The 20,394-nt window shown below is 35.0% G+C and overlaps 1 pseudogene across 1 annotated transcript; it reads right to left on the bottom strand.

Moving 5' to 3' along the window:
• Window positions 1–8,435: 8,435 nt before the first annotated feature.
• Window positions 8,436–15,218, bottom strand: LOC306854694 (prostamide/prostaglandin F synthase-like; annotated as a pseudogene). Its single transcript, XR_013786063.1, has 5 exons — window positions 15,047–15,218; window positions 10,924–10,975; window positions 10,743–10,821; window positions 10,505–10,563; window positions 8,436–8,966 (listed from the first exon to the last, which is right to left on the bottom strand). The product of XR_013786063.1 is annotated as a prostamide/prostaglandin F synthase-like (transcript).
• Between the last annotated feature and the right edge of the window lie 5,176 nt (window positions 15,219–20,394).

The following is a 20,394-nucleotide window of genomic DNA, read 5'->3' as shown; positions in this document are numbered from 1 at the left end:
GACGGAAGAAAAATGATAGAAGGAGATGACGGAAAAGATCAAACGGACGTCAGGCGGCTGCTGTAGGAGAAGAAATGGATTGTCGAGTTCTCAGAAAGCTTAGCAGAGTCAATATTGGCTTGCTTTGGGTTATTGATTATGACTGTTATCTCTCATGACAGAGACTTTGATCATTTGAATGTTCATATCTGCCTTTGAAGCTTCATCGCTAGCCAATCTAAACCTCGACACCACTGTAATGGCATCTACTGTTTGATGCACGGCAGACATGCGATATATTGAATGCATGCAATTTTGGAACAAATTAAACATTAGAACCCTGGCGGCGGAAAGGGTTTTATAGAGATGAAATGCCAAATAAAAGCTAATCCCTGAATAATTAGTGCATGCATTTTCCAATGCAACACCCTGTCAGACAAGAAATGCAGCTCTGCCTCAATCGAAATTGAAAGAGTTTTTACACGGGCAGATACTGGAGTAAATCTGGTGTGATTAGAAACAATACTAGAGCCAATAATGCACATATGTAATGCTCTATAGCCACACTATATACAGAACACAGATAAATGTGCAGTATGTTTAATTTATGTACAGTATTCAACATTGTTTGGGTTGATTTACTTGCAAGTGACATCAACGCTATCAAGGTGCATTATGACAATATATCTTCAAAATATCAAAATATATGCACATGCAACACCATCAATTCCATAACAGCACGCATACATCATTTTTATCTGGCCTTGAGGCTTTTATTATATTGAGAACCAATACAATGAGGTGTGATGTGAACTACCTGTTCTTTATACCGCAACATATTCGTGCCAAGGATTGCTGATGTGCCAATCTCATTTTAAAATAGCCATTTTGTATCCTGTGAAATTACAATATAAAATCACCCTCTGTGATTGTTTATAGAACTGCCTTGAAGAAATTTGAGCTGAAGGAAAAACAAGTACATAATATCTATAAAATACCTTGCCAAGTGTGTATTATAAAAAATAGCATTTGTGTACAGTTTTAGTGTCTTCATTGTGTGGTTTTGAAGGTGTTTAATTAGAAGTAAGCTTATGATGAGTAATTATGAAGTTACTTTCTTCAGTGCATTATGGGAAAATGCCAAGAACTTGACGATTCACAATTCAGTTTGACAGATTTTGTTGTTACTTTTTACATTTTATGTTTTGGGTCAAGGATGTAGCTCATGAAAACACGCCCAGGTTACATTTAGCTAAATCAAAAGAAATATGGGTAGTTGACATATGTCCAAATTTAATATAAACTTTTATTTATGTTAAAAATAAAGGCTATTTTAGAACCATTAAGATTTATATGAATTATGACTTTCAAATAAATAAATAAACAAACATAATTATACACCTGGACATTGTTGCAGGTTTCATGAGATTGTCCTTTATGTTATGATATGCCACATGACCACAGATGCTGCTATGCCAATATGTATTCTGTACATAAACCCGTTGACTGTTGAAAGGTTAATATTTACTGACAGAAATGCTCTTGATATTATATAAGGTCCATGTTTGGTTGAGACCATATATGTTTTAATGACTTTTCAAGTGAATGCTTTGTAATTCTATTGTTCTGCCAATACTGATTGTTCAAGCAAAAATATATGGCTTAAAATGTTATTTAGCTACCCTAAACATCGAAATATTGTTATATTATATAAGAGAAAATATGTAAGGTTCAAAAATAAACTTATATAAAGCAACAAATATATTCTGCATCTGTTTTGTTTTGTTCATACATTATAAAAACCACAAAAAAACTTTGGTAAGAGATTTAATATATATGTAATTCACATTCTTCACTTAACAAGTCACATTTGGTCCAACATGTCTGGAAACAGATCATAATAAATATAAGAATCTCATTAAAGCTGTATCTTTTAGCTCTAGTGCGAAGCTTAAAATACAAACTTGGTTGATCAATTTAAATGCATTTGGCAAAAAAAAAAAGGATGCATTAGATGCATATAAAATGCTTATAAATGTTTTTATTTCCTAGTTGTATGATCAGTGCATTATAGATTCGAATCTAAACCAAAGCATCATATAAATGTAAAGATGATTCGAGTCAGATTAGTGGGAATACAACACTGGATAACCAGAAATCACAATCCATTCATCCCTGAAGAACTTTGAATCCTCTATCTTGTGCAAACATCTTCATTACACTGTAAAGGACACAAAAATAATATTAAATTGGTTGGTGTAAAACTTGAATATTACATAATATTGTACCACACTGACTTTTATTGTACAGACAAAAGAAAACAACACTGACACATTTTTCTAAATATCTTTGTGTTCGCCACAATAAAAAGGGTAGGGTCAGTCTGTCAATGCATTTATGGCCGTGTGAAAGTAACTACCACATCCCACACTCCAGAGGAAACGGCATCGGTGGCTCAAAGATGACGCCGGTGGTCTTTTATGGGTAAACAAGACCTGCGACATGTCCTGTTATTGAACTTCAAAGCAACACATATATATATATCCTAAAAGAGCAGCTGTCGTGCTTTTTTTCTTAGTTATATTAAGATTTCACAGTCACCAGATCGAGCTTATGCATTTCTGACAAACCAATAACATTTAATTCTGGGCATCATCTAATGGCAGAATACAAAAAAAAAAAAAAAAAAGTAAAAAACTTAATGAAATATGTGCAGAAAATCAAGTGACCTTTATTTATATAGCACTTTATACAATATAAATTGTTGTAGAGCAGCTTCATAGTGATCAACAAGAAAATAACAATTGCTGAAGCAAAGTTCATCAATTATTTAAGACAAATTATGCTGTAAAGCAGCTCTAAAAAGACAATAGTGTCATAGTTAAGCTCAGTTTGTTCAGTTCAATAACAGTGTAGGGTTTAACATTTATGAAACACACTTAATTCAGCTATAAGCAGCTCTACAGAAGTCAACAGCATCATTATTAAACTAAACTCAGTTTAATGTTGATTCAATTCACTTCATTTGTAACAATTGTTTATACAGCAATTCCGATTGCAAAAATCCTCAAAGAAAAATCCTCATTCATTTAATCAGTTTTGTTGCACACCATGTTTTAGTACGCTTGTTTCTATGCTGATCTATTATTGTTTTAATTCACGCTATAATCAAAAGTCTGGCTTCACGAGACAAAATGTTCAGAAGGATCTATTGAGTCGTACCACACCCCTGAATGTATTTGCGTCTAAAAATGTGAAATGCAGCGCTAAGGAATGTTTTTTTTATTTTTTTTAAAGCACAGGGTAGAATGCCTTCTCCACCAATTTGCTACTGTAAACAAAAGTATGCAATGCTTGACCCGCCTGATTCCACGCAGAATGAAGATACGGTATGAGCACGAACAAGTCCAGAATGTGCTGACGTAAGATGCCTACTCTGAGCCAATCCAGAGCCGTTGAAATTCAAAATTCAAAAGCTCTGGGCCAATCATAACATTCTGACGCAGATGATGCATTTACTCCGCGCTGTGTAGTTCGTTGTGAAGTTGTGTAGTGCGATGTCTCTGGGCCAAAAACGTTGAATGAATGTGAACATCAAAAACACTGCCCGTGTATACCCTTCATGTTTACAAGCATAACATCAGGAGTTGCAGCCGTTTAGAGGTCGTTTCTGGTTAATGTTATCACAGAATTTACCAGTAATTTGATGTGTGAATGGTGTTTTACCGGTAAAAAGACGGAACGCCGTTGCCTGTTTGAACAGCGCATTTTTGTATTTACTGGTAAAGTCTTTCCAGCTATTTACTGGTATTACTGTGTGAAAGGGGCTATTGATGAGCAGGGAGCTTGACTGACAGGCGATCTGACCAATCATAACGCTGAATACACCATTTTGTCCAACAAACAAATCAGTCAGGAGAGTAAATTAACTTCAGTTGACTTAAACTTGAAAAATTGGTTGTATTAATTACCTTCATGTTTAAGTAAATACGGAAAGATGATTGCTTAACGTGCCGCTTGAACTGAGGCAATACAGCGATCTGTCACGACACAAAGAGCCACAAAATGGTATTTATTGTTTGAATTTCTTTAAGAAAAAAAAAAGAGAGACCAAATCTGAAAGCTAAGACTTTGTTTCATACCTGAAGTAACCTGCTCTGTCTTGCATGTTGGCGCGTTGTCAGTTTCTTCTTTGCACCACGATGTATTTTTCACAGCATGAGAACATGATGTGTAGCGTGAGAGCGGCATGGCTTGTCAGACACAGCAACATTAACTAAGGGTGGCGGGTCTTTGCGAAGGGTCAATTCTTTTAACTTGACAAAGGCTGCGTCCGAAATCGCATACTACTTGTGTAGGTACTACATTTGAATTCAAACGTACTTCTCGACCGTTAAATATACGTTCTATATAGTATGAATGAGGGTAGTATGAATAGAATTCGGAAGTCATCTCATCGATTTACAACGGTTAAACTTTAATAAGTCAGCCATTTACTTTTACCATTTAAGTGCAATTTAACCACAATGACAACGTTTTCCCTTGAGGTACTTGCACTTGAAAACAGCCGCGTCGCCGCTTTCCGACATTTTTCGAATATGACGCCTCCTCTCCCATGGCCTCATGGGTTAGTAAAGTGTCCATCGTATGCCTACTACAGAATTCGGGCGGAAGTAGTAGGTCATCCGGGTAATTCTCGCCTACTGTTTTTCGAATACTATGAATTCGGACATACTACTCGCCTCGCATACTGTTTTTCGCATACTATATAGTAGGGAAGTATGCGATTTCGGACGCAGCCACAGTGTCTTAAAAACACAGCGCTTATTTGTGAGATGCTGCAAAAGATGCACAATGTGAGCGCAACGGTTATACAGGACCGTATAGTGTATTTACATAGAAAATCAATAGAAAATAAGTGCATTGAACGGAAAAATGAGTTCTGTGTAAATGGCTCCAAAAAGACCTTTCAAAGAATAAACAAATACAAAGAAAATAAGTTTTCCCAGAGCTTATGGAAGTTTGTGTAAGGCTCTTTCAAACCCATAATGCCTTTGACAGTTCAGTTATTGAATACACACACTCTCAGAGTACACATTAGCAGTGGTGTTAACTGATTACATGTAATCTGAGTTACACAGCCTCAGATTTTAAAATGCTCATAATCAGATTACAATTGCTATATAGCTTACATGATTACATATTTGCATAACGACAGTAAATTATTTATAATTTACTGATTCACCCCAATTCTTAAAGATTTTTTGCTTTTTAAAATGTTCTTTCTGAATGAATCTACCACTTGCATACAATGTGAAACCCTGTACTAATGTAATGCTTAATGCATTTCATGATGTTGATAAAGAATTGAATATTTTCCCTTTTTTTGGTACACAATCGCATTTTAGTCTATGTGATAAATTAATTAGGTCAAAAGTAATCAGAAAGTAGTCACATTATTTAATGTGTGTAATCCAGATTATGTTACTAAATACAATTTTTGTCATATAATTTGTAATTGGTAATTGACTATAATTTGTCTAACCTTTTCAAAAAAGGGTAGCGCCCCATATAAGTTTTGTACCTTTTTGTTCTGAGAGTGTCTGAAGTCCCTGTCACGTTTCCCTTGAGACTGTCCCTTGTCATCCAGTGACGGCACTGGGTTTGGGCTCTTGACTGTGTCTGTTGGGCCCTTTCCTTCCTGAGGTGGCTGATCTGCTCTGAGATATGCTGCTGAATGACACCATGTTTATTCTCTGGATGAACTAAATGTCTTTTGGTAGTTTTAGGGGTGTGGTGTGATGCAATGGATCCTTCTGAAAACCAGATTTTTGACTTGAAGTAAAACAAATGAGACCACAATAATAGACCAGTGCGGGGGAAAAAAAAGCATGCTAAAAATAAAGTGTGCGAAAATGATGAAATGAATAGAAATCTCTTTTGTGACTTTTGCAATCAGAATTGAATCTAGCATGCAAAAATTTTTTAATAAATAATAATAATTTAAATATATTTTTCAACAATTAGAAGCTGCACATATGTTGCAATCACAAGGTTTTTAATCGTGAATTACAACTAAAACCAAATAGTTTTTGTTTCTTGAAATAAAATATACAACTAAATATAACAAAATCAAATATAAAAATGTAACTTCTTTTATTTCAGTTAGTTTCCAATGCAATATTTTGCAATTTCTTTAAAGTACCAAATAAAATAAAAATTCATAAATACTATATAAACATAAAAAAAAAAAAAAAAGGTAAAATGACAAAAACCATATATAAAAACTACAACAGTATCAATGATCCTAAATTGCACTGGTTGCTGTTTTATGATTTAATAAGACTTATTTCTTTTACAAATTACAAGAACCACTTAGTTAAAAGAAACCATTCCATGAAAAAAAATGCCACATTCTTCAGTTATTTCGGCATTCAATGCATTGTCTGAAGGACCATAAACATGTTTCAGAACATTTCTATGCGTCTCTGCTGGTTCATATGACATTTACCCTACTAAACCACATCTCATGCTGACGTGATCTAATCGCTAGCACACCCTGAGCACATGCGAGTTAACCCCTTCCCCTTATCGGCAAGACATATCGGCATAATTTTGCATGTCATGGCCGATTTCGATATCAGTCCGATAATATCGTGCATCCCTAATTTAGACTATTTTATTCTTGGAGTGACTGTACTCGGAAATAAAGGTAATGTACGGAAAATCTCAGTTGGAACGTTGTTTCTAGAAACAATGCAAGGAAACATGTCATTATTTATTCATGCATGTCTTTCTTTCTTACATGCAATCGACAATAAAAATGTAACAACGTAAAGATTTCAGGTCATTGTTCTAGTCTTTTTGCTGTGAAATCTTTAGATTTTTATAAAGTAAATGCAAGAATACCTTTTATATTGTTAACAATATTTCAAGATAAACACTTGCTGGACTGAAGCATCTTAGGTTTACTTGATTATCAATACATCATTTTTTAGATAAATCATGTTAAAATGTGTTCAAATATGATCCATCAGGCTTTTGAAGAATGTTTATTTCTTAATATTCCAATATGTATATTCATTTTAAGTAGACTGTTATAAAGATCTTACTGATTTACACCAATTTACCAATTTACACTGCACCAATTTGCATATTTTTGCTCAGTATTGGGCAAATTGTGTTTTTCTTCCTCGTGTATGAGCTCCATATTCTCATCATATCATATATTATATAATATATAGTCTGTAAATAAAAGTCTGAAGTATCAGGGTTTTACAGGGTTAATCTAACAATCAGTTACTCTATATTTCTTTGGTTTCTCTGGAGTTTTTGCTTCCTAGATTGGACACACATGAAGCAACGGTCACCATTTGAACACGGTAATTTAGTCTACTTCTCATCTTGAGCTTGTCAAGGAAGAGAAAGGCCAAAAGTGTCATTTCCTCCAGGATACCACCGTAAAACTCCTCACCTCAGACCACGTATGACGTTAAGAGCTACACACACGTCTGTGTAAAACCCCCCTGTAATAACCAGCATCAAAAATAGCAGCCTGGGGAAATGCATCCGTTGGTTTTAGTGGGTTTTGTCGTTATATGAGCCCTCTGTAATCTCACGCCCAGGTGCGTCGTAGTGCCTCAGGCAGTTAAGATCATGTTAAACCAGGAGATCAGCCTCACAACAAGACTCTGTTTTATCCTACAATCACTTCACTTGTTCAAACATCCAATTACATAAGCCAAAGCATCTGTGCTCCAAAATCAGACAGATTCATGCCTTTACTTTACAGAGTAGCTAATTGTTAAGTTGCTCGCTTACATGAATTAGGTCACGCTGCAGCATAAAACGGATTCCTTAGTATGTCTTGTGAAGGCCTGTAAGGGTTTAATTACACTTTTCTTCATACTCTCTTAAGATATTATTCCGGTGAAATTCAGCAAAACAAGTTAAGGTTGTCTCTGGTGTTTTTAGTTTTACAATGGATGCCTTTATATGTTCTCATGTGCTTGCACAGATCAATGCAACTCAAAAATCTTACACTCTATAAACTCTTTACTGCAGTAAAAAGTACACTTGTAAAGTATCCCTACATAATACACAATAAAACTACTTATCCTGGCCTCAAAACATACATTCATGCAAAAGTGGTTAAATATTTTAGTCAATTAAAGTAAAAACATATAATAATGGGTAATGGTAGACCGTTTTGGAGAAAAACCACTTGCTTTTTAACCTTAGGTAATATAATATCAAGCAACAGCATGAGAACAATACAATATCAAAAGAGTCATTTTATAATCCAAAATGTCAATGTGAGCCATTTAAAATCACTCAAAATATATTTTAGAGGTAGGCAGTATGAGTAAAATCTACACTTGTGTGTGATGCTAAGAAAATCAATTATCAAATTGTTTATATCAAATACCTGTGGTATTAGTCAATTAAATGCTTTACGTACGAAAGATACTTCACCCCATTTATTTTATTTCTGACTTGATGGATCAAATAAATAAGTGCAGAAACAGTTTCATATTATATAAAACCTGAGTTAAAAATTGCAAAGCACTAATACTAATACAAATGGATAGTTCAGGCTTTAAATTCTGTTTGCATTGGAAGTTGTTGTAAAAAATCTGATATATGCACGCAAGTTTAAATCTATATCAACACACAGACTAAACTAAAAATCACTACTCATGCATTTCTATCCTGTCCAAACAGATATCACTATATATCGCAAAGCTGTTCCTGTTACCATAAACAAACCCAGAAATAACTTGGAGGAAGAAATCCTGACCGATTTACAACTATATTACATCTGACTATATTCCAGGATCAAAGAGGTTTGACCACAAATGCTTCTTGTTGTACCTGTGGCTTTTCACCAGCCTGAATGTTCACCGAGATCCCGAGAGCTATGTCCTCAAGAGATACGTTGTCTGCGAGCGTTTTCTGGACAAAATGCAGCAGAACCCTTTCTCCACCTGAACAGAGTGACACATTGTGACATTGTTTTCATGGCAATTAAGCACATTTTCCCTTTAAATCACATCATGTTTATTTATATATATATATATATATATAAAATTTGAATAAAGTATTTTTACATAATGCTACAACTGTTTAAACAGAAATTTAATTTAAGTAGATTTTAACTAGAAAAACATAATTGTGTCTGGACAGAAATATTATGAGAATCTAATGAGAATCATCAAGAAATTAATGAGAATTGCAAACAACAATAAAAAAAAAAAGATCCAGCTGCATTCAAGTGATGAGAATTGGGGGTAAAAATGTTTAATTTTCTTGAAAATAATGTCACATTACACAATAACTTAATGATCCAAAAATATGCTTTATTATCTTTATCCAAAACAAGTTAACAATGATAACAACTTAGCAATGGAACTCGTTAAGACTCGAATTAGAGCTCTTGAAGGAATAGTTCACCCAAAAATGAAGACTTGCTGATAATTCTCCCACTCTAAGGGCATCGAAGATATAGAGGAGTTTGTTTCTTCATGGATTTGGAGAAATTTAACATTACATGAGTTGCTCACCAGTGTATCTTCTGCAGTGAATGGGTGCCGTCAGAATGAGAGTCCAAACAGCTGATAAAAACATCACAATAATCCACACCACTCCAGTCCATCAACTAATGTTTGGGAAGTGAAAAGCTGCGTTTTTGTAAGAAACAAAATCCATCATTAAGGTGTTTTAACTTTATAAACCATTGCTTCAGGCCAAAACACGAGTCTGTGATCCATAATAACGCTTCCTCCATCTTCCATCCAAATGCACCGACATGTTTGTTTAGAAGTCTTTTTGCTTGTATTGAGCAAATTGATTGAATTGATGCACTGGAGTGGTGTAGATTATACTTGTGGATTATCGTGATGTTTTTATCAGCTACATCTTGGATGCCCTGAGGCCTTTTCAGCAAATTTTCATTTTTGGATGAACTGTTCCTTTAAACCATAGGTCCTCAACTCTGGCCCTCGGGGTCCACGTTCCTGCAGAGTTTAGCTCCAAACTTGATCAAATTCACCTGCCTGTAACTTTCTAGTAATACTGAAGATTAGCTTGTTCAGACAATTTGTGCAATTGCTTGGCTGGAGCTAAACTCTGCAGAAGAGTGGACCCCGAGGGCCAGAGTTAAGAACCCCTGCTGTTTACACGAAGACAGAGAAACAGTGCAGAGACTCATCAAATCCTTTAACATGAAGACATTTTCAATTGTTAATCTTTGCTACAGGCAGATTTCTTCATGTTATTTCTCATTGTTGAGCATAGAGCAGATTTACACAAGCTAGATTTTATAATGTGAAGTCATGTTGCCCTCTAGTGATAATAAAACAGACTGCTTAGATTACAAGGCTCAGTTCTCCTCTTTAACACATTTATCAGTGCACAGAGAAAGTATAAGATAATCATTATAATAACATGTCTATCTAACTTCAAGACTGGACCAATACATTTACTTTTGAGAATGATGAAAATATGACACACATTGTAATTTTACCTTTTGTGACGATGAGCATGCCTCTGCAGAAGATCTCCGTGAATTCCTTCTGCACTTGCCTACAAGAAAGTGTGAGAAACCGAAATCAGAAGAGTTTAAGTCTTTACTGCACATCTTGAAATGAGCAATTATTTAGCACCTAAAATAAGGTCATTATTAATTTTTTTTACAAATAAGACACCTAATAAGTCATTTAATCACTAAGTCTCATTATACCTGAATTACAATTTACAAACACAATGTGTAATGTGTTATAAATACCAATTTCTCGTACATTCTTTCCCACAGCAGCTGGAATCACATTCATGGCATTGTACCGGAGTTTGAAAACCAGAAATATTTTTCAACATTTTGACATGCTTGTGTCACGGTCCATCATAAACATTCATGAAAACATATAATCGCAACTTCCCTCATACCTTTTAAAGCCTAAATCTTTGTAACACTGTTTCTTCTCATCAATGTAGATGTCTAAAACAAAGACAAAGTTAAAGAATTTATGCATCTTGGGCTTCAATAGAAGCAAGAAAGTCTATACAAAGTCACATGATCAGTGTTACTCTGTTACATGCATTTAGTGCCCAATCTGAAATAACTTGCCTTTAATCCTTTTATAACATTATACCATGCATTATTTTACTGGTTTCATTTTATTTCCAGATTTGAATATTTATATCTCTTAACCCTTAAAGACTCTAGAACATTTTTGTGGCACCTGACACGCCTGTACTTTTCTTTGTTTTATCAGACCTATTCTAGCAGTCGGTATCAAGAGCCATTTATCATTATAAACAGGAGAACTTGACATTTCAGTCTAGCTAATTTAAAGCCCCAATTTTCCTTTTGTTTTCTCTGAGAATGATTGAATTTTCCAGAATTTTAAGAAAAATGCAAGCAGCAGTTGGGTGTTTTTTACTGTGTACTTAAACAGAAACAGGATCTTTCTCTTTAGAAAGTTTTATTTGGGTGTTTTACACTTCCAAAATAAAAATGTTGTCTACATGTAACATTCCCCAAGCAAGTTATATTACAATATTATAGGAGCTTTGACTGACAGGTGATCTGACCAATCATAACACAGAATCCACCACTTTGTCCAACAAACAAATCAGACAGGAGAGTAGATTAACGTCAGTGGACTTGAACTTGGACTTGTGTTATTGACATCTTTCTGCGGTTGAAACAAGATACCTTCTGATGTTCATTCATATTTATTTCATGCTATAAATAGTAAAGAGGAAGAGACGATCGGTTCATGTGCCGCTTGAACTGAGGCAATATAGTGATCTGTCACAGTATTAAGCATCAATCTTTGAGCATTTTTAAGCATTTAAGCATCCTGTCTGGCTCAGAAGAGCAAAATGCATAGGTTTTGTTTGACAAATGAATGCTGATCAAAATGTGATGACGTTATCACATTCACTACGGTGCCTCTAAATGTCAAAATGAGACAAATGCAATACCTCTGAAAAGCAGAGAATCTCCTTTTTACGAGACTTGATTGGATTAGTGGTTCAAAGAACAATAGTAAATTTTAGCCGCGGGCAGCTGTCTTTGAAGGTTAAAAAAAAAAATTTAAAAAAAAAAAAAAAAAAAAAAAAAAAAATTGATTTGTTTTTCAAATTCTTGACACATTTCCAAAGTTTGGTTCCTATACTAAAGACAGTGGATTTGCAGGAATGTTTATGCATCTCTTCTGGGTCAAAATTTAATAAATGCATTTTGATGGTTAAATTAATTTATTAGATTTTTCACTATAGTCTACAGGTGAATCTCAAAAAATTTGAATATTGTGAAAAAAGTTTTTTTATTTTTAGTTATTTCAAAAAGTGAAACTTTCATATATTCTAGATTCATTACATGTAAAGTAAAACATTTGAAAAGTTTTTTTATTTTGATGATTAGAGCTTACAGCTCTTACAGTCAAAAATCCAGAATCTCAAAATATTAGAATATTTGCCTTTGAGTTTCATTAAAGCTGCAGTCCGTAAGTTTTGTCTTTTTGTCGCCATCTCTATTGAAAACCTGGTATTGCAGTCAGGTGCGGAATTATCTTTATTATGTGGTCTGTACTCCGGCACAGCTTCAGCGCGGATGAATCTAATGTTTTGAGGTGAATGTGTAGCTGTCAGTCACCACAACGGTGTGAATCAAACACTTAGTAATCACAGATTCTAGCCTATGTCTTGGAATATATGACCCAAATCAGAATTTTCACCATATATTGCCATCTGAACAAGTAACAAGTCTGCCACGTTTGTTCTGACCAACTGAGGAAAAAAGCATTACAATAAATTGCGCTACCAACAGTGATTAAATCGGTTAGCTCATATCACATCAAACCATGCAAATTATTATTATTGTTCTACTTTATTCTTAAATTATTAATGTTAACAACATCAGCATTGCGTAAGTATGGGTATAGTGTGTATTAGGGTGTAGATTTCAATTTCGGTACAGTCTAATATCTAATTGTCATGCCATTTGAATTTCATATTAAGAAATTCTTTTAACCCCAAAAGCAAACTATGCTCCCTTCGAAATGGTTTTCTTTAGCCTGAGATTACACAAAATTTGTATTCTATCTGTAATCAGAAGCACATTTAAAACCGGAATATAATTTAATTTAATTCACACGTGTTTCATAAACACATAATCCTTTATTAAACACTTGGGAGAGCTTCACAAGGAGTGGACTGAAGCTGGAGTCAGTGCATCAAGAGTCACCAAGCTCCGACGTCTTCAGGAAAAGGGCTACCAAGCCACTTCTGAACCAGAGACAACGTCAGAAGCATCTTACCTGGGTTAAGGAGAAAAAGAACTGGGTCCATATTCACAAAACATCTTAAGGCTAAAAGTAGTTCCTAACTCGCCGATTTAGGAGAAAATCTTAAAAATAGTGTCAGTCCTAAATTTAGGACTCCTACATTTTTTCTCTGAGTATTTCACAAAGCGTTTTAGCGCTAAAACTAGGTCCTAAATCTGTGAAACGTTAGGAGTAGTGAAGAGGACTCCTAAGTCACTAAGACCAACTCACAGCTATCCTAAAATGGCTGTTGCCGGCAATTCGCCTCAGAATATAAACATTTTAGAAACATTTGACGACAATGAGTCTTTAAAATGGTATCACCTTTAAGGTTTGGAGGTTATCCCAACTCCAAATTTTCCTTTGATTATGTCCTTTTCATTAACCAGTTGGGCAATAAGTTACAGCTGTTCTTGCGTCCAGTTTGGTTTTCTTTTACGTTTGCATGTCTTACCATCAGCCATGATTATTCTACTCTGTTAATTAAAAGGCAGTCTATATGCATCCGCTAAGCATTGTAAGAGACTGACAATTAGCTGAACATATATTTGTTTAATTAGTGACACTTAGCCTGCATTTAAAAATCTTTATTTGAATATGGCAACATAATATCGTGCTTCTATTGATAAATCTCTGACAGAGACCCCTCCCCTCTCCTATCAGCCAGTCACTGTGTGCAGAGTTAGTAAGCATGCTGACATGATCCATAGCAATGAGGTCAACCCCACCCTTATTCTTAGCTAAAGACTTCTCTCTATTCCTTACTAAAAGTTTGTCTCAGCAGCTTTGTGAATAGGTTTTAAGAGAAAACTCTTAGCTAAAAACTTTTACTGCTACTTAGGAGAACCCTTAGTGGTAAGATAAAATGTTTTGTGAATACGGGCCCTGGACTGTTGCTCAGTGGTCCAAAGCCCTCTTTTCAGATAAAAGTAAATTTTGCATTTCATTTGGAAATCAAGGTCTGGAGTCTGGAGGAAGAGTGGAGAGGTACAGAATCAAAGCTGCTTGAAGTCCAGTGTGAAGTTTCTGAAGTCAGTGATGATTTGGGGTGCTGTGACGTCTGCTGGTGTTGGTCCATTGTGTTTTATCAAGTCCAAAGTCAGTGCAGCCATCTACCAGGAGATTTTGGAGCACTTTATGCTTCCATCTGCTGACAAGCTTTATGGAGATGCTGACTTCCTTTTCCAGCAGGACTTTAGCACCTGCCCACAGTATCAAAACCACTTCCAAGTGCTTTGCTGACCATGATATTACTGTGCTTGATTAGCCAGCTAACATGCCTGACATGAACCCCATATGAGATCTATGGGATATTTTCAAGAGAAAGATGAGAAACAGTCGATCCAACAATACAGACGAGCTGAAGGCTCAATAAAGCTGATCGCTTCCAAGCCATTCCTCACTGATGCTGGACTTTGTCCTAAAGGAGCCCTGATCAAGTATTGAGTGCAGAAATCAACATACTTTAAAGAACCTGAACTTTTCTGTTATGCAAATCCTTTTTTGATTGATCTTAGGAAATATTCTAATATTTTGAGATACTGGATTTTTGTCTTTCATGAGCTGTCAGCTTTTGAAATGTTTTACTTTACATGTAATGAATCTAGAATATGTGAAAGTTCAACTTTTTGAAATTTTTTTTTTAGATACACCTGTATATTTGAGCAACATTAGTGTAAGACAAAAAATAAGGAACAACACTAAAACATAAACCAAGCTATGTAACAAATCCTCACCGCCCTTGAAGAATCCCCCATCCTTGAACTCCTTCACTCCCGTCTCTTCGGGTCTGATGCCGATCAGAGCGACACCATTTGCTTTCAGGTCCTTCTCCAGTTTACTGACCTCCGCTGACATCCACATACACACCTGACAACCAAACCTCCGCAAGAAGAAGAGAACCAATCTCCATCATCTAATGAACAAGATATGACACAAACAGAACAAATGTGGATGACAAGACATACTCAAAGTGAATGGGATTCCATGTTTCTTTCATTATTTCCAGTTCATGGATGAAACAAACTTTATTTACATTTCTGGGTAGTTGATATTTTATATGATGCTGTGACGATGAGAGTGATGTGCTAGAGGTAATTTAAAACTAACTTTCTAATTATTTTATACACAACTGGTAGTCTCATAATTAAGATACTATATAATTGGAATTTTCACATGTAACAAAAAGTCATGATTCTGAAACAAATTATTTTGTTTCAGATTTATTTGATTTTTAAAAAGACACTACAGCACAGGTACCCAATAAAAACAAGAAAACCACAAAAGAAACCCACAACTGCTTTGGTTTGAAGTAAAGACTTGAATGTGTTTTCATTGCATCTGACACCTGCAAGCAGTGAACGAGCTCTCATTTTTCATGGAAATACTTTGAAATGTTATTTAAATGTTTTGACTATAACGTAATGTGTTATTTTCAAGAACCAGGTTGCTTTAGTATTATTTAGGCTAAGTTTAGGAATTAATTAATTGATAGTTTGCACATGAACATATAATAGTCTGCTCATTATAACATACAGAAACATTGCGTGTGAATTATTACCTCTCCAGACGTGCTGTTTTTCACTTGGTTGGCTCCTAAGCTGGTCATTTTCTTAGTGTTTATTTTTTGCTTTCAGGTGTAAAATTCGTCCTTGTTTCCTTCAGGTTTTTACACTTTACACAAGCACGCAGCTGTTATAGACACACGCCCACTTGTGTAAGACATGGCGTGAGCGACAGGCGTATCGACCAATCACAGCGTCAGGGATTCAAACATGCGCTCGAGGGGCGGGGCATATTACATAAATATGACAAAGCCGACTCTGTGTGATTATTTATGAAACAATGCATTTTATCTTAACCCCCTGAATATATTTTTTCACAGTACAGACTCAATATTTCTAAATGTAAATTGATTCTATGAATAACACACACATTGTTTTTATTTAGTTTGGGTGTGGTTTATCTGTACATCAAAGGTCATTTCAGTCTTCATTTGAACCTTGTAATGATTTACATCCATTAATCAATACAGAACAAGATAGAAAGAAAAAATCTAAAGTATTTTACTCAGTTTCTGTGTGTATAGTAAATCATTAACTTCAGAATGGTGTTGGTTTGCCAGTCCTTAGCCTAATAACAGGTCTTACAACATTGCTTAAAATGTAGGCCTACATAAAAAAATAAAATAAAATAATAAAAATAAATCTTATAATGTCAATGTATAATGTATAATCACTTATTTATAAATAGTGACAATAATATGCACCATTCAGGCCTATAATCAGAGGTGGACAGTAATAAGTAGGCCTATACATTTACTTGAGGACTGTACTCAAGTACGATCTGTATTTGAGTATTATTATTTTTTTTGGAAACGTATGACTTTAACTTAGTCGTTACCACGTAGCAGCTTTGAAAGTCAATGAATGATTTTTTTCCCTCTCTAAAACATAACTTTTTTTCTCAGACAGTCTTTCAGTAATCACTCTTGTAGGGCCACGTGAAGTGATGTCCCAGCATGCTTTGAACACTGACCAGTTGCAAATGTGATATTTATTTTCAACAATTCAGTAATAAGAAGTTAAAATGATGGTGTATTGTCTGATTTTGCAAAATTAAACAAAAATATTAGCCTACCTATAAAGCCACAGAACTGTCTCCAAAACACAATAGGTGTTTGACTTGAAGCAGCACTGCACTTTTTTTTCTTATCAGTTTGTATTTACAGCAATTTCACTGTCAACACGGTTCAAATGTAGATGAATACCTATACATGTGTGCACACACTGCCAGAGCTGTGTGAGATCACTACCATCCTGCTTTTGTGTGGGTGGGTGTTAAATAAATGAGTTTTTATAGGTTTTTAACATTCTAAAAGCTCTTTATTTCAAGGTTACTTAGTGTATTCAGTATCAAATATTTTTTTAGTTGCTTCTGAGGCATAATGTTGCAGGTATTACATACAACAATAATAAAACAGTGCATTGACATGAAAACAGAAATTATAAGTACTTTTAAAATCAAGTTCTTGTGTACTTATACTTAAGTAAAAATCTGTCTTCACTACTATCACTTGTAACGGAGTAAAATTTGGTGTAGCCTACAATGTGTGATCATTGAAAATTTGTTCTGATAAATGTTCTTCACAGAAAATGAGCCAAGGCCAATGAGTATGAGTTTGAAAAAAATAATTAATTGTATAATTTTATATTGACAAAAAGTGAAAATGGGTCCCACAAACCCGAACACCATACAAGGGTTAAACATAAACAATATCAAATAAATGGAAAATCATATTCCCAGCTAACAGAAAACGTTCTGGCAAGGTTCTCTCAAAGTTACAATATAGAACAAATTCCGTAAAATTTATAGTAAAAAAACAGCAGCTGTGGTTGCTGGAATTCTACCGTAAAAAATACGGTAACAGTATTTTAGGTTTTAACTTAAATTTACAGTTAAATACCGTAATTTCATTAACTGATATAATGTTAATATACCAACCTATTGAAGTACTGAAATCTACGTTGTACCTTTGTAAAACACTGATAACCACCAAACGCAGGTGGTGATGAGAAAGTCACATAATGAACCAAAGCCCATCAAACGCAGCTATAAAGTAATTATATATATAGAAGGTGCACAGTGTCATTCACACAAGCACTAAACACCGTCACAGTGAGACTCGTTAAACTGAAATATGCAATAAACATTAATTTAACAACATTAGATGTAACATACAACCCTAAAACATAACTGATAAGAAAAAACTAAGAAGAAACAGTTATTTCAAAGAAAAAACATCAAATTGGAACAAAATTTAAAATGCAACGCAGGGAATTCTGAGAACGTCAGTTTTCTGTAAATTTTACAGGAACTTACTGTTAACCATTTAACAGGTTTTTACTGGTCATTTTTTACCGTGTACGAACGAACGTTCTTCCGGTAACTTTAATAGAACGTTCATACAAAGTTATCCTGGTCTTTGATACAATGCTAGATGGACGTTCGTTTTATGAACGTTAGCTACCACTTACCAGTTGGTTTAAAGAACATTCAAGAGTAAATTCCCTGAATGTTTGCAAAACAATAAAATAAAAAAAGTTCACTTAATTTCGTCTTTAACGTTCATATAAACAAGATAAAAAAAAAAAACAGTTCAGAGAGCATTCAAAAATAAGGTTTTCGTATGGGAACGTTAACGTTCTCAGAATTTTTTTTTGTTTTTTGTTATCTGGTTTGACAAAAGTGAAAATGACAAATAATCAATGCAGGATGACATCTTTGAAGGTCCACATGGATTTTAAAGTATTTGAGGCAGGTGTCAGTTTTCAGCTGATGCTGATGCTGATGCTGCAGATTGTCGTGGGAGGGGGCGATGCCGTGACGTCACGCGTGAGAGATGCGAGAACAGGGGAAGACCGGAGGAGCACGATAAAAAACTGAGAAATGACTGCGCCTGAAAGCACGGAAAAACATGAAACGTTAAACAGCAGCGTCAACATGATGCGTCCTTCCGTCTGCTGTTTGCAAGCCAGTAATGCATGAAGAGCATCCCGGATAAAGGTAACATTTCTGTTTCCATCCGCCGCACGCCTCTCACAAAGAACACATGAGTGGAGTCAATTGTATTATCTATACCTTGAAAGCGGATGATTAGGGTGATTATCACACCGCTGAAGTGGTCGAACACGTCTAACTCTCCATGCAAGCATCCTTCTTTTCATCCATAATTAAACATTTGTATACATCAACAATTATGTGCGCTTTTTATTCTCGCATAATAGAGAGAACCTCGCGCATTTCTCAGAAGTGTGCAGGAACGAGGCTGCAGTTATGCGTTTTGCTTCCTCAGCTATGGAGAGACCACATGTGCAATGCGCATCTTGACAGTGGAGCTGCGCATTGGTTGCAGTACGTCGTGTCCACGAGGGGAGAAGAAGAAGAAGAAGTGTCATATCACTGACCTCCTTGAAGCAATGGCGCTTCAGCACGATGTACTTCACTGTTAATTTGATGTATAAAACCGCTTTTGTGATGCTTTTCACAATGGCTTTAAGTAATTGTGTTATTTTGCTCTCTAACTCAATGCCACCATGACCTACACTCTTAAAAATAAAGGTTCTTTATTGGCATTGCTGGTTCCATAACATCCATGGGATATTTCTAGGTTCTTTATTGTGGAGAAATCAAATAAGCTGTTCTTCACAGCTAACAAGGAATGTTCTCAGAACTCTGGCTATACCTGCCTGCAAGGTTCTCTCAAAGATAATAAATACATGTTCTTGCAATAATCGTTCATAATGTTCTCAAAATCTTAACAAAAACATTATTTACACATCACTCATGGAACTTTTTTTTTTTTTTACTAAAACAATTTAGATAAATTTTCATCTGACATTTTTTTTAAAAATGTTAGCCTACTACTTGTTTCAGAATGTTCAGAAAAAGTAACATTCCCATAAAACTGGAATGTTCTCTTAACGTTTGTATAGCCTAACCGAGAAAAAATGTTCTTAAAACATTTAAAAATGGATGCTTTGAATGTTCAGAGAACATTTAATTGTTTCCATGATGCTTGCAAAACAATAAAACTGGAATGTTCCTTTAATGTTCGCATAACCAAGAAAAAAACGTATACAGAAATAAACCTATAAAGATATAGTTCTCAAGAATAGCAGAGTCCACACCAGCTAAAACAATAAAGGCACAGAGATCGATTTCACAATACAAACATTGACACCCAATAAGAATCAATCCTGCTATCACGAGCTCGGCAGACAAGCGTGTGCTGAGAATAAACAGACAATATCGTCTGCTGGTGTGGACGCTAATATAGTTATCTTTATAGTTATCATTCTTGGTGTGAACGGGGCTTTAACTGGAATGTTAACAAAATGAACATATTTTTGATAGCTGGGTTTGCACTAAGAAAAAAATGGTTCTGTTTACTGAAAATGATTTTTCTAGGGCATCACTGCGGAAACCCTCTTTTGGAAACGTGTAAGAGTGCTTTGTACAGCTGGCACTGTGCTGGAGCAACAAAATACTTTTTACTGTCTTTTTCCCTTTTAGTGTGAGCAGA

This window comes from Barbus barbus (assembly GCF_936440315.1).
Source record: "Barbus barbus genome assembly, chromosome: 35".
Classification (NCBI taxonomy): domain Eukaryota; kingdom Metazoa; phylum Chordata; class Actinopteri; order Cypriniformes; family Cyprinidae; genus Barbus; species Barbus barbus.
The sequence above is the reverse complement of the archived record's forward strand: the minus strand, read 5'-3'. Positions and strand labels throughout refer to the sequence as shown.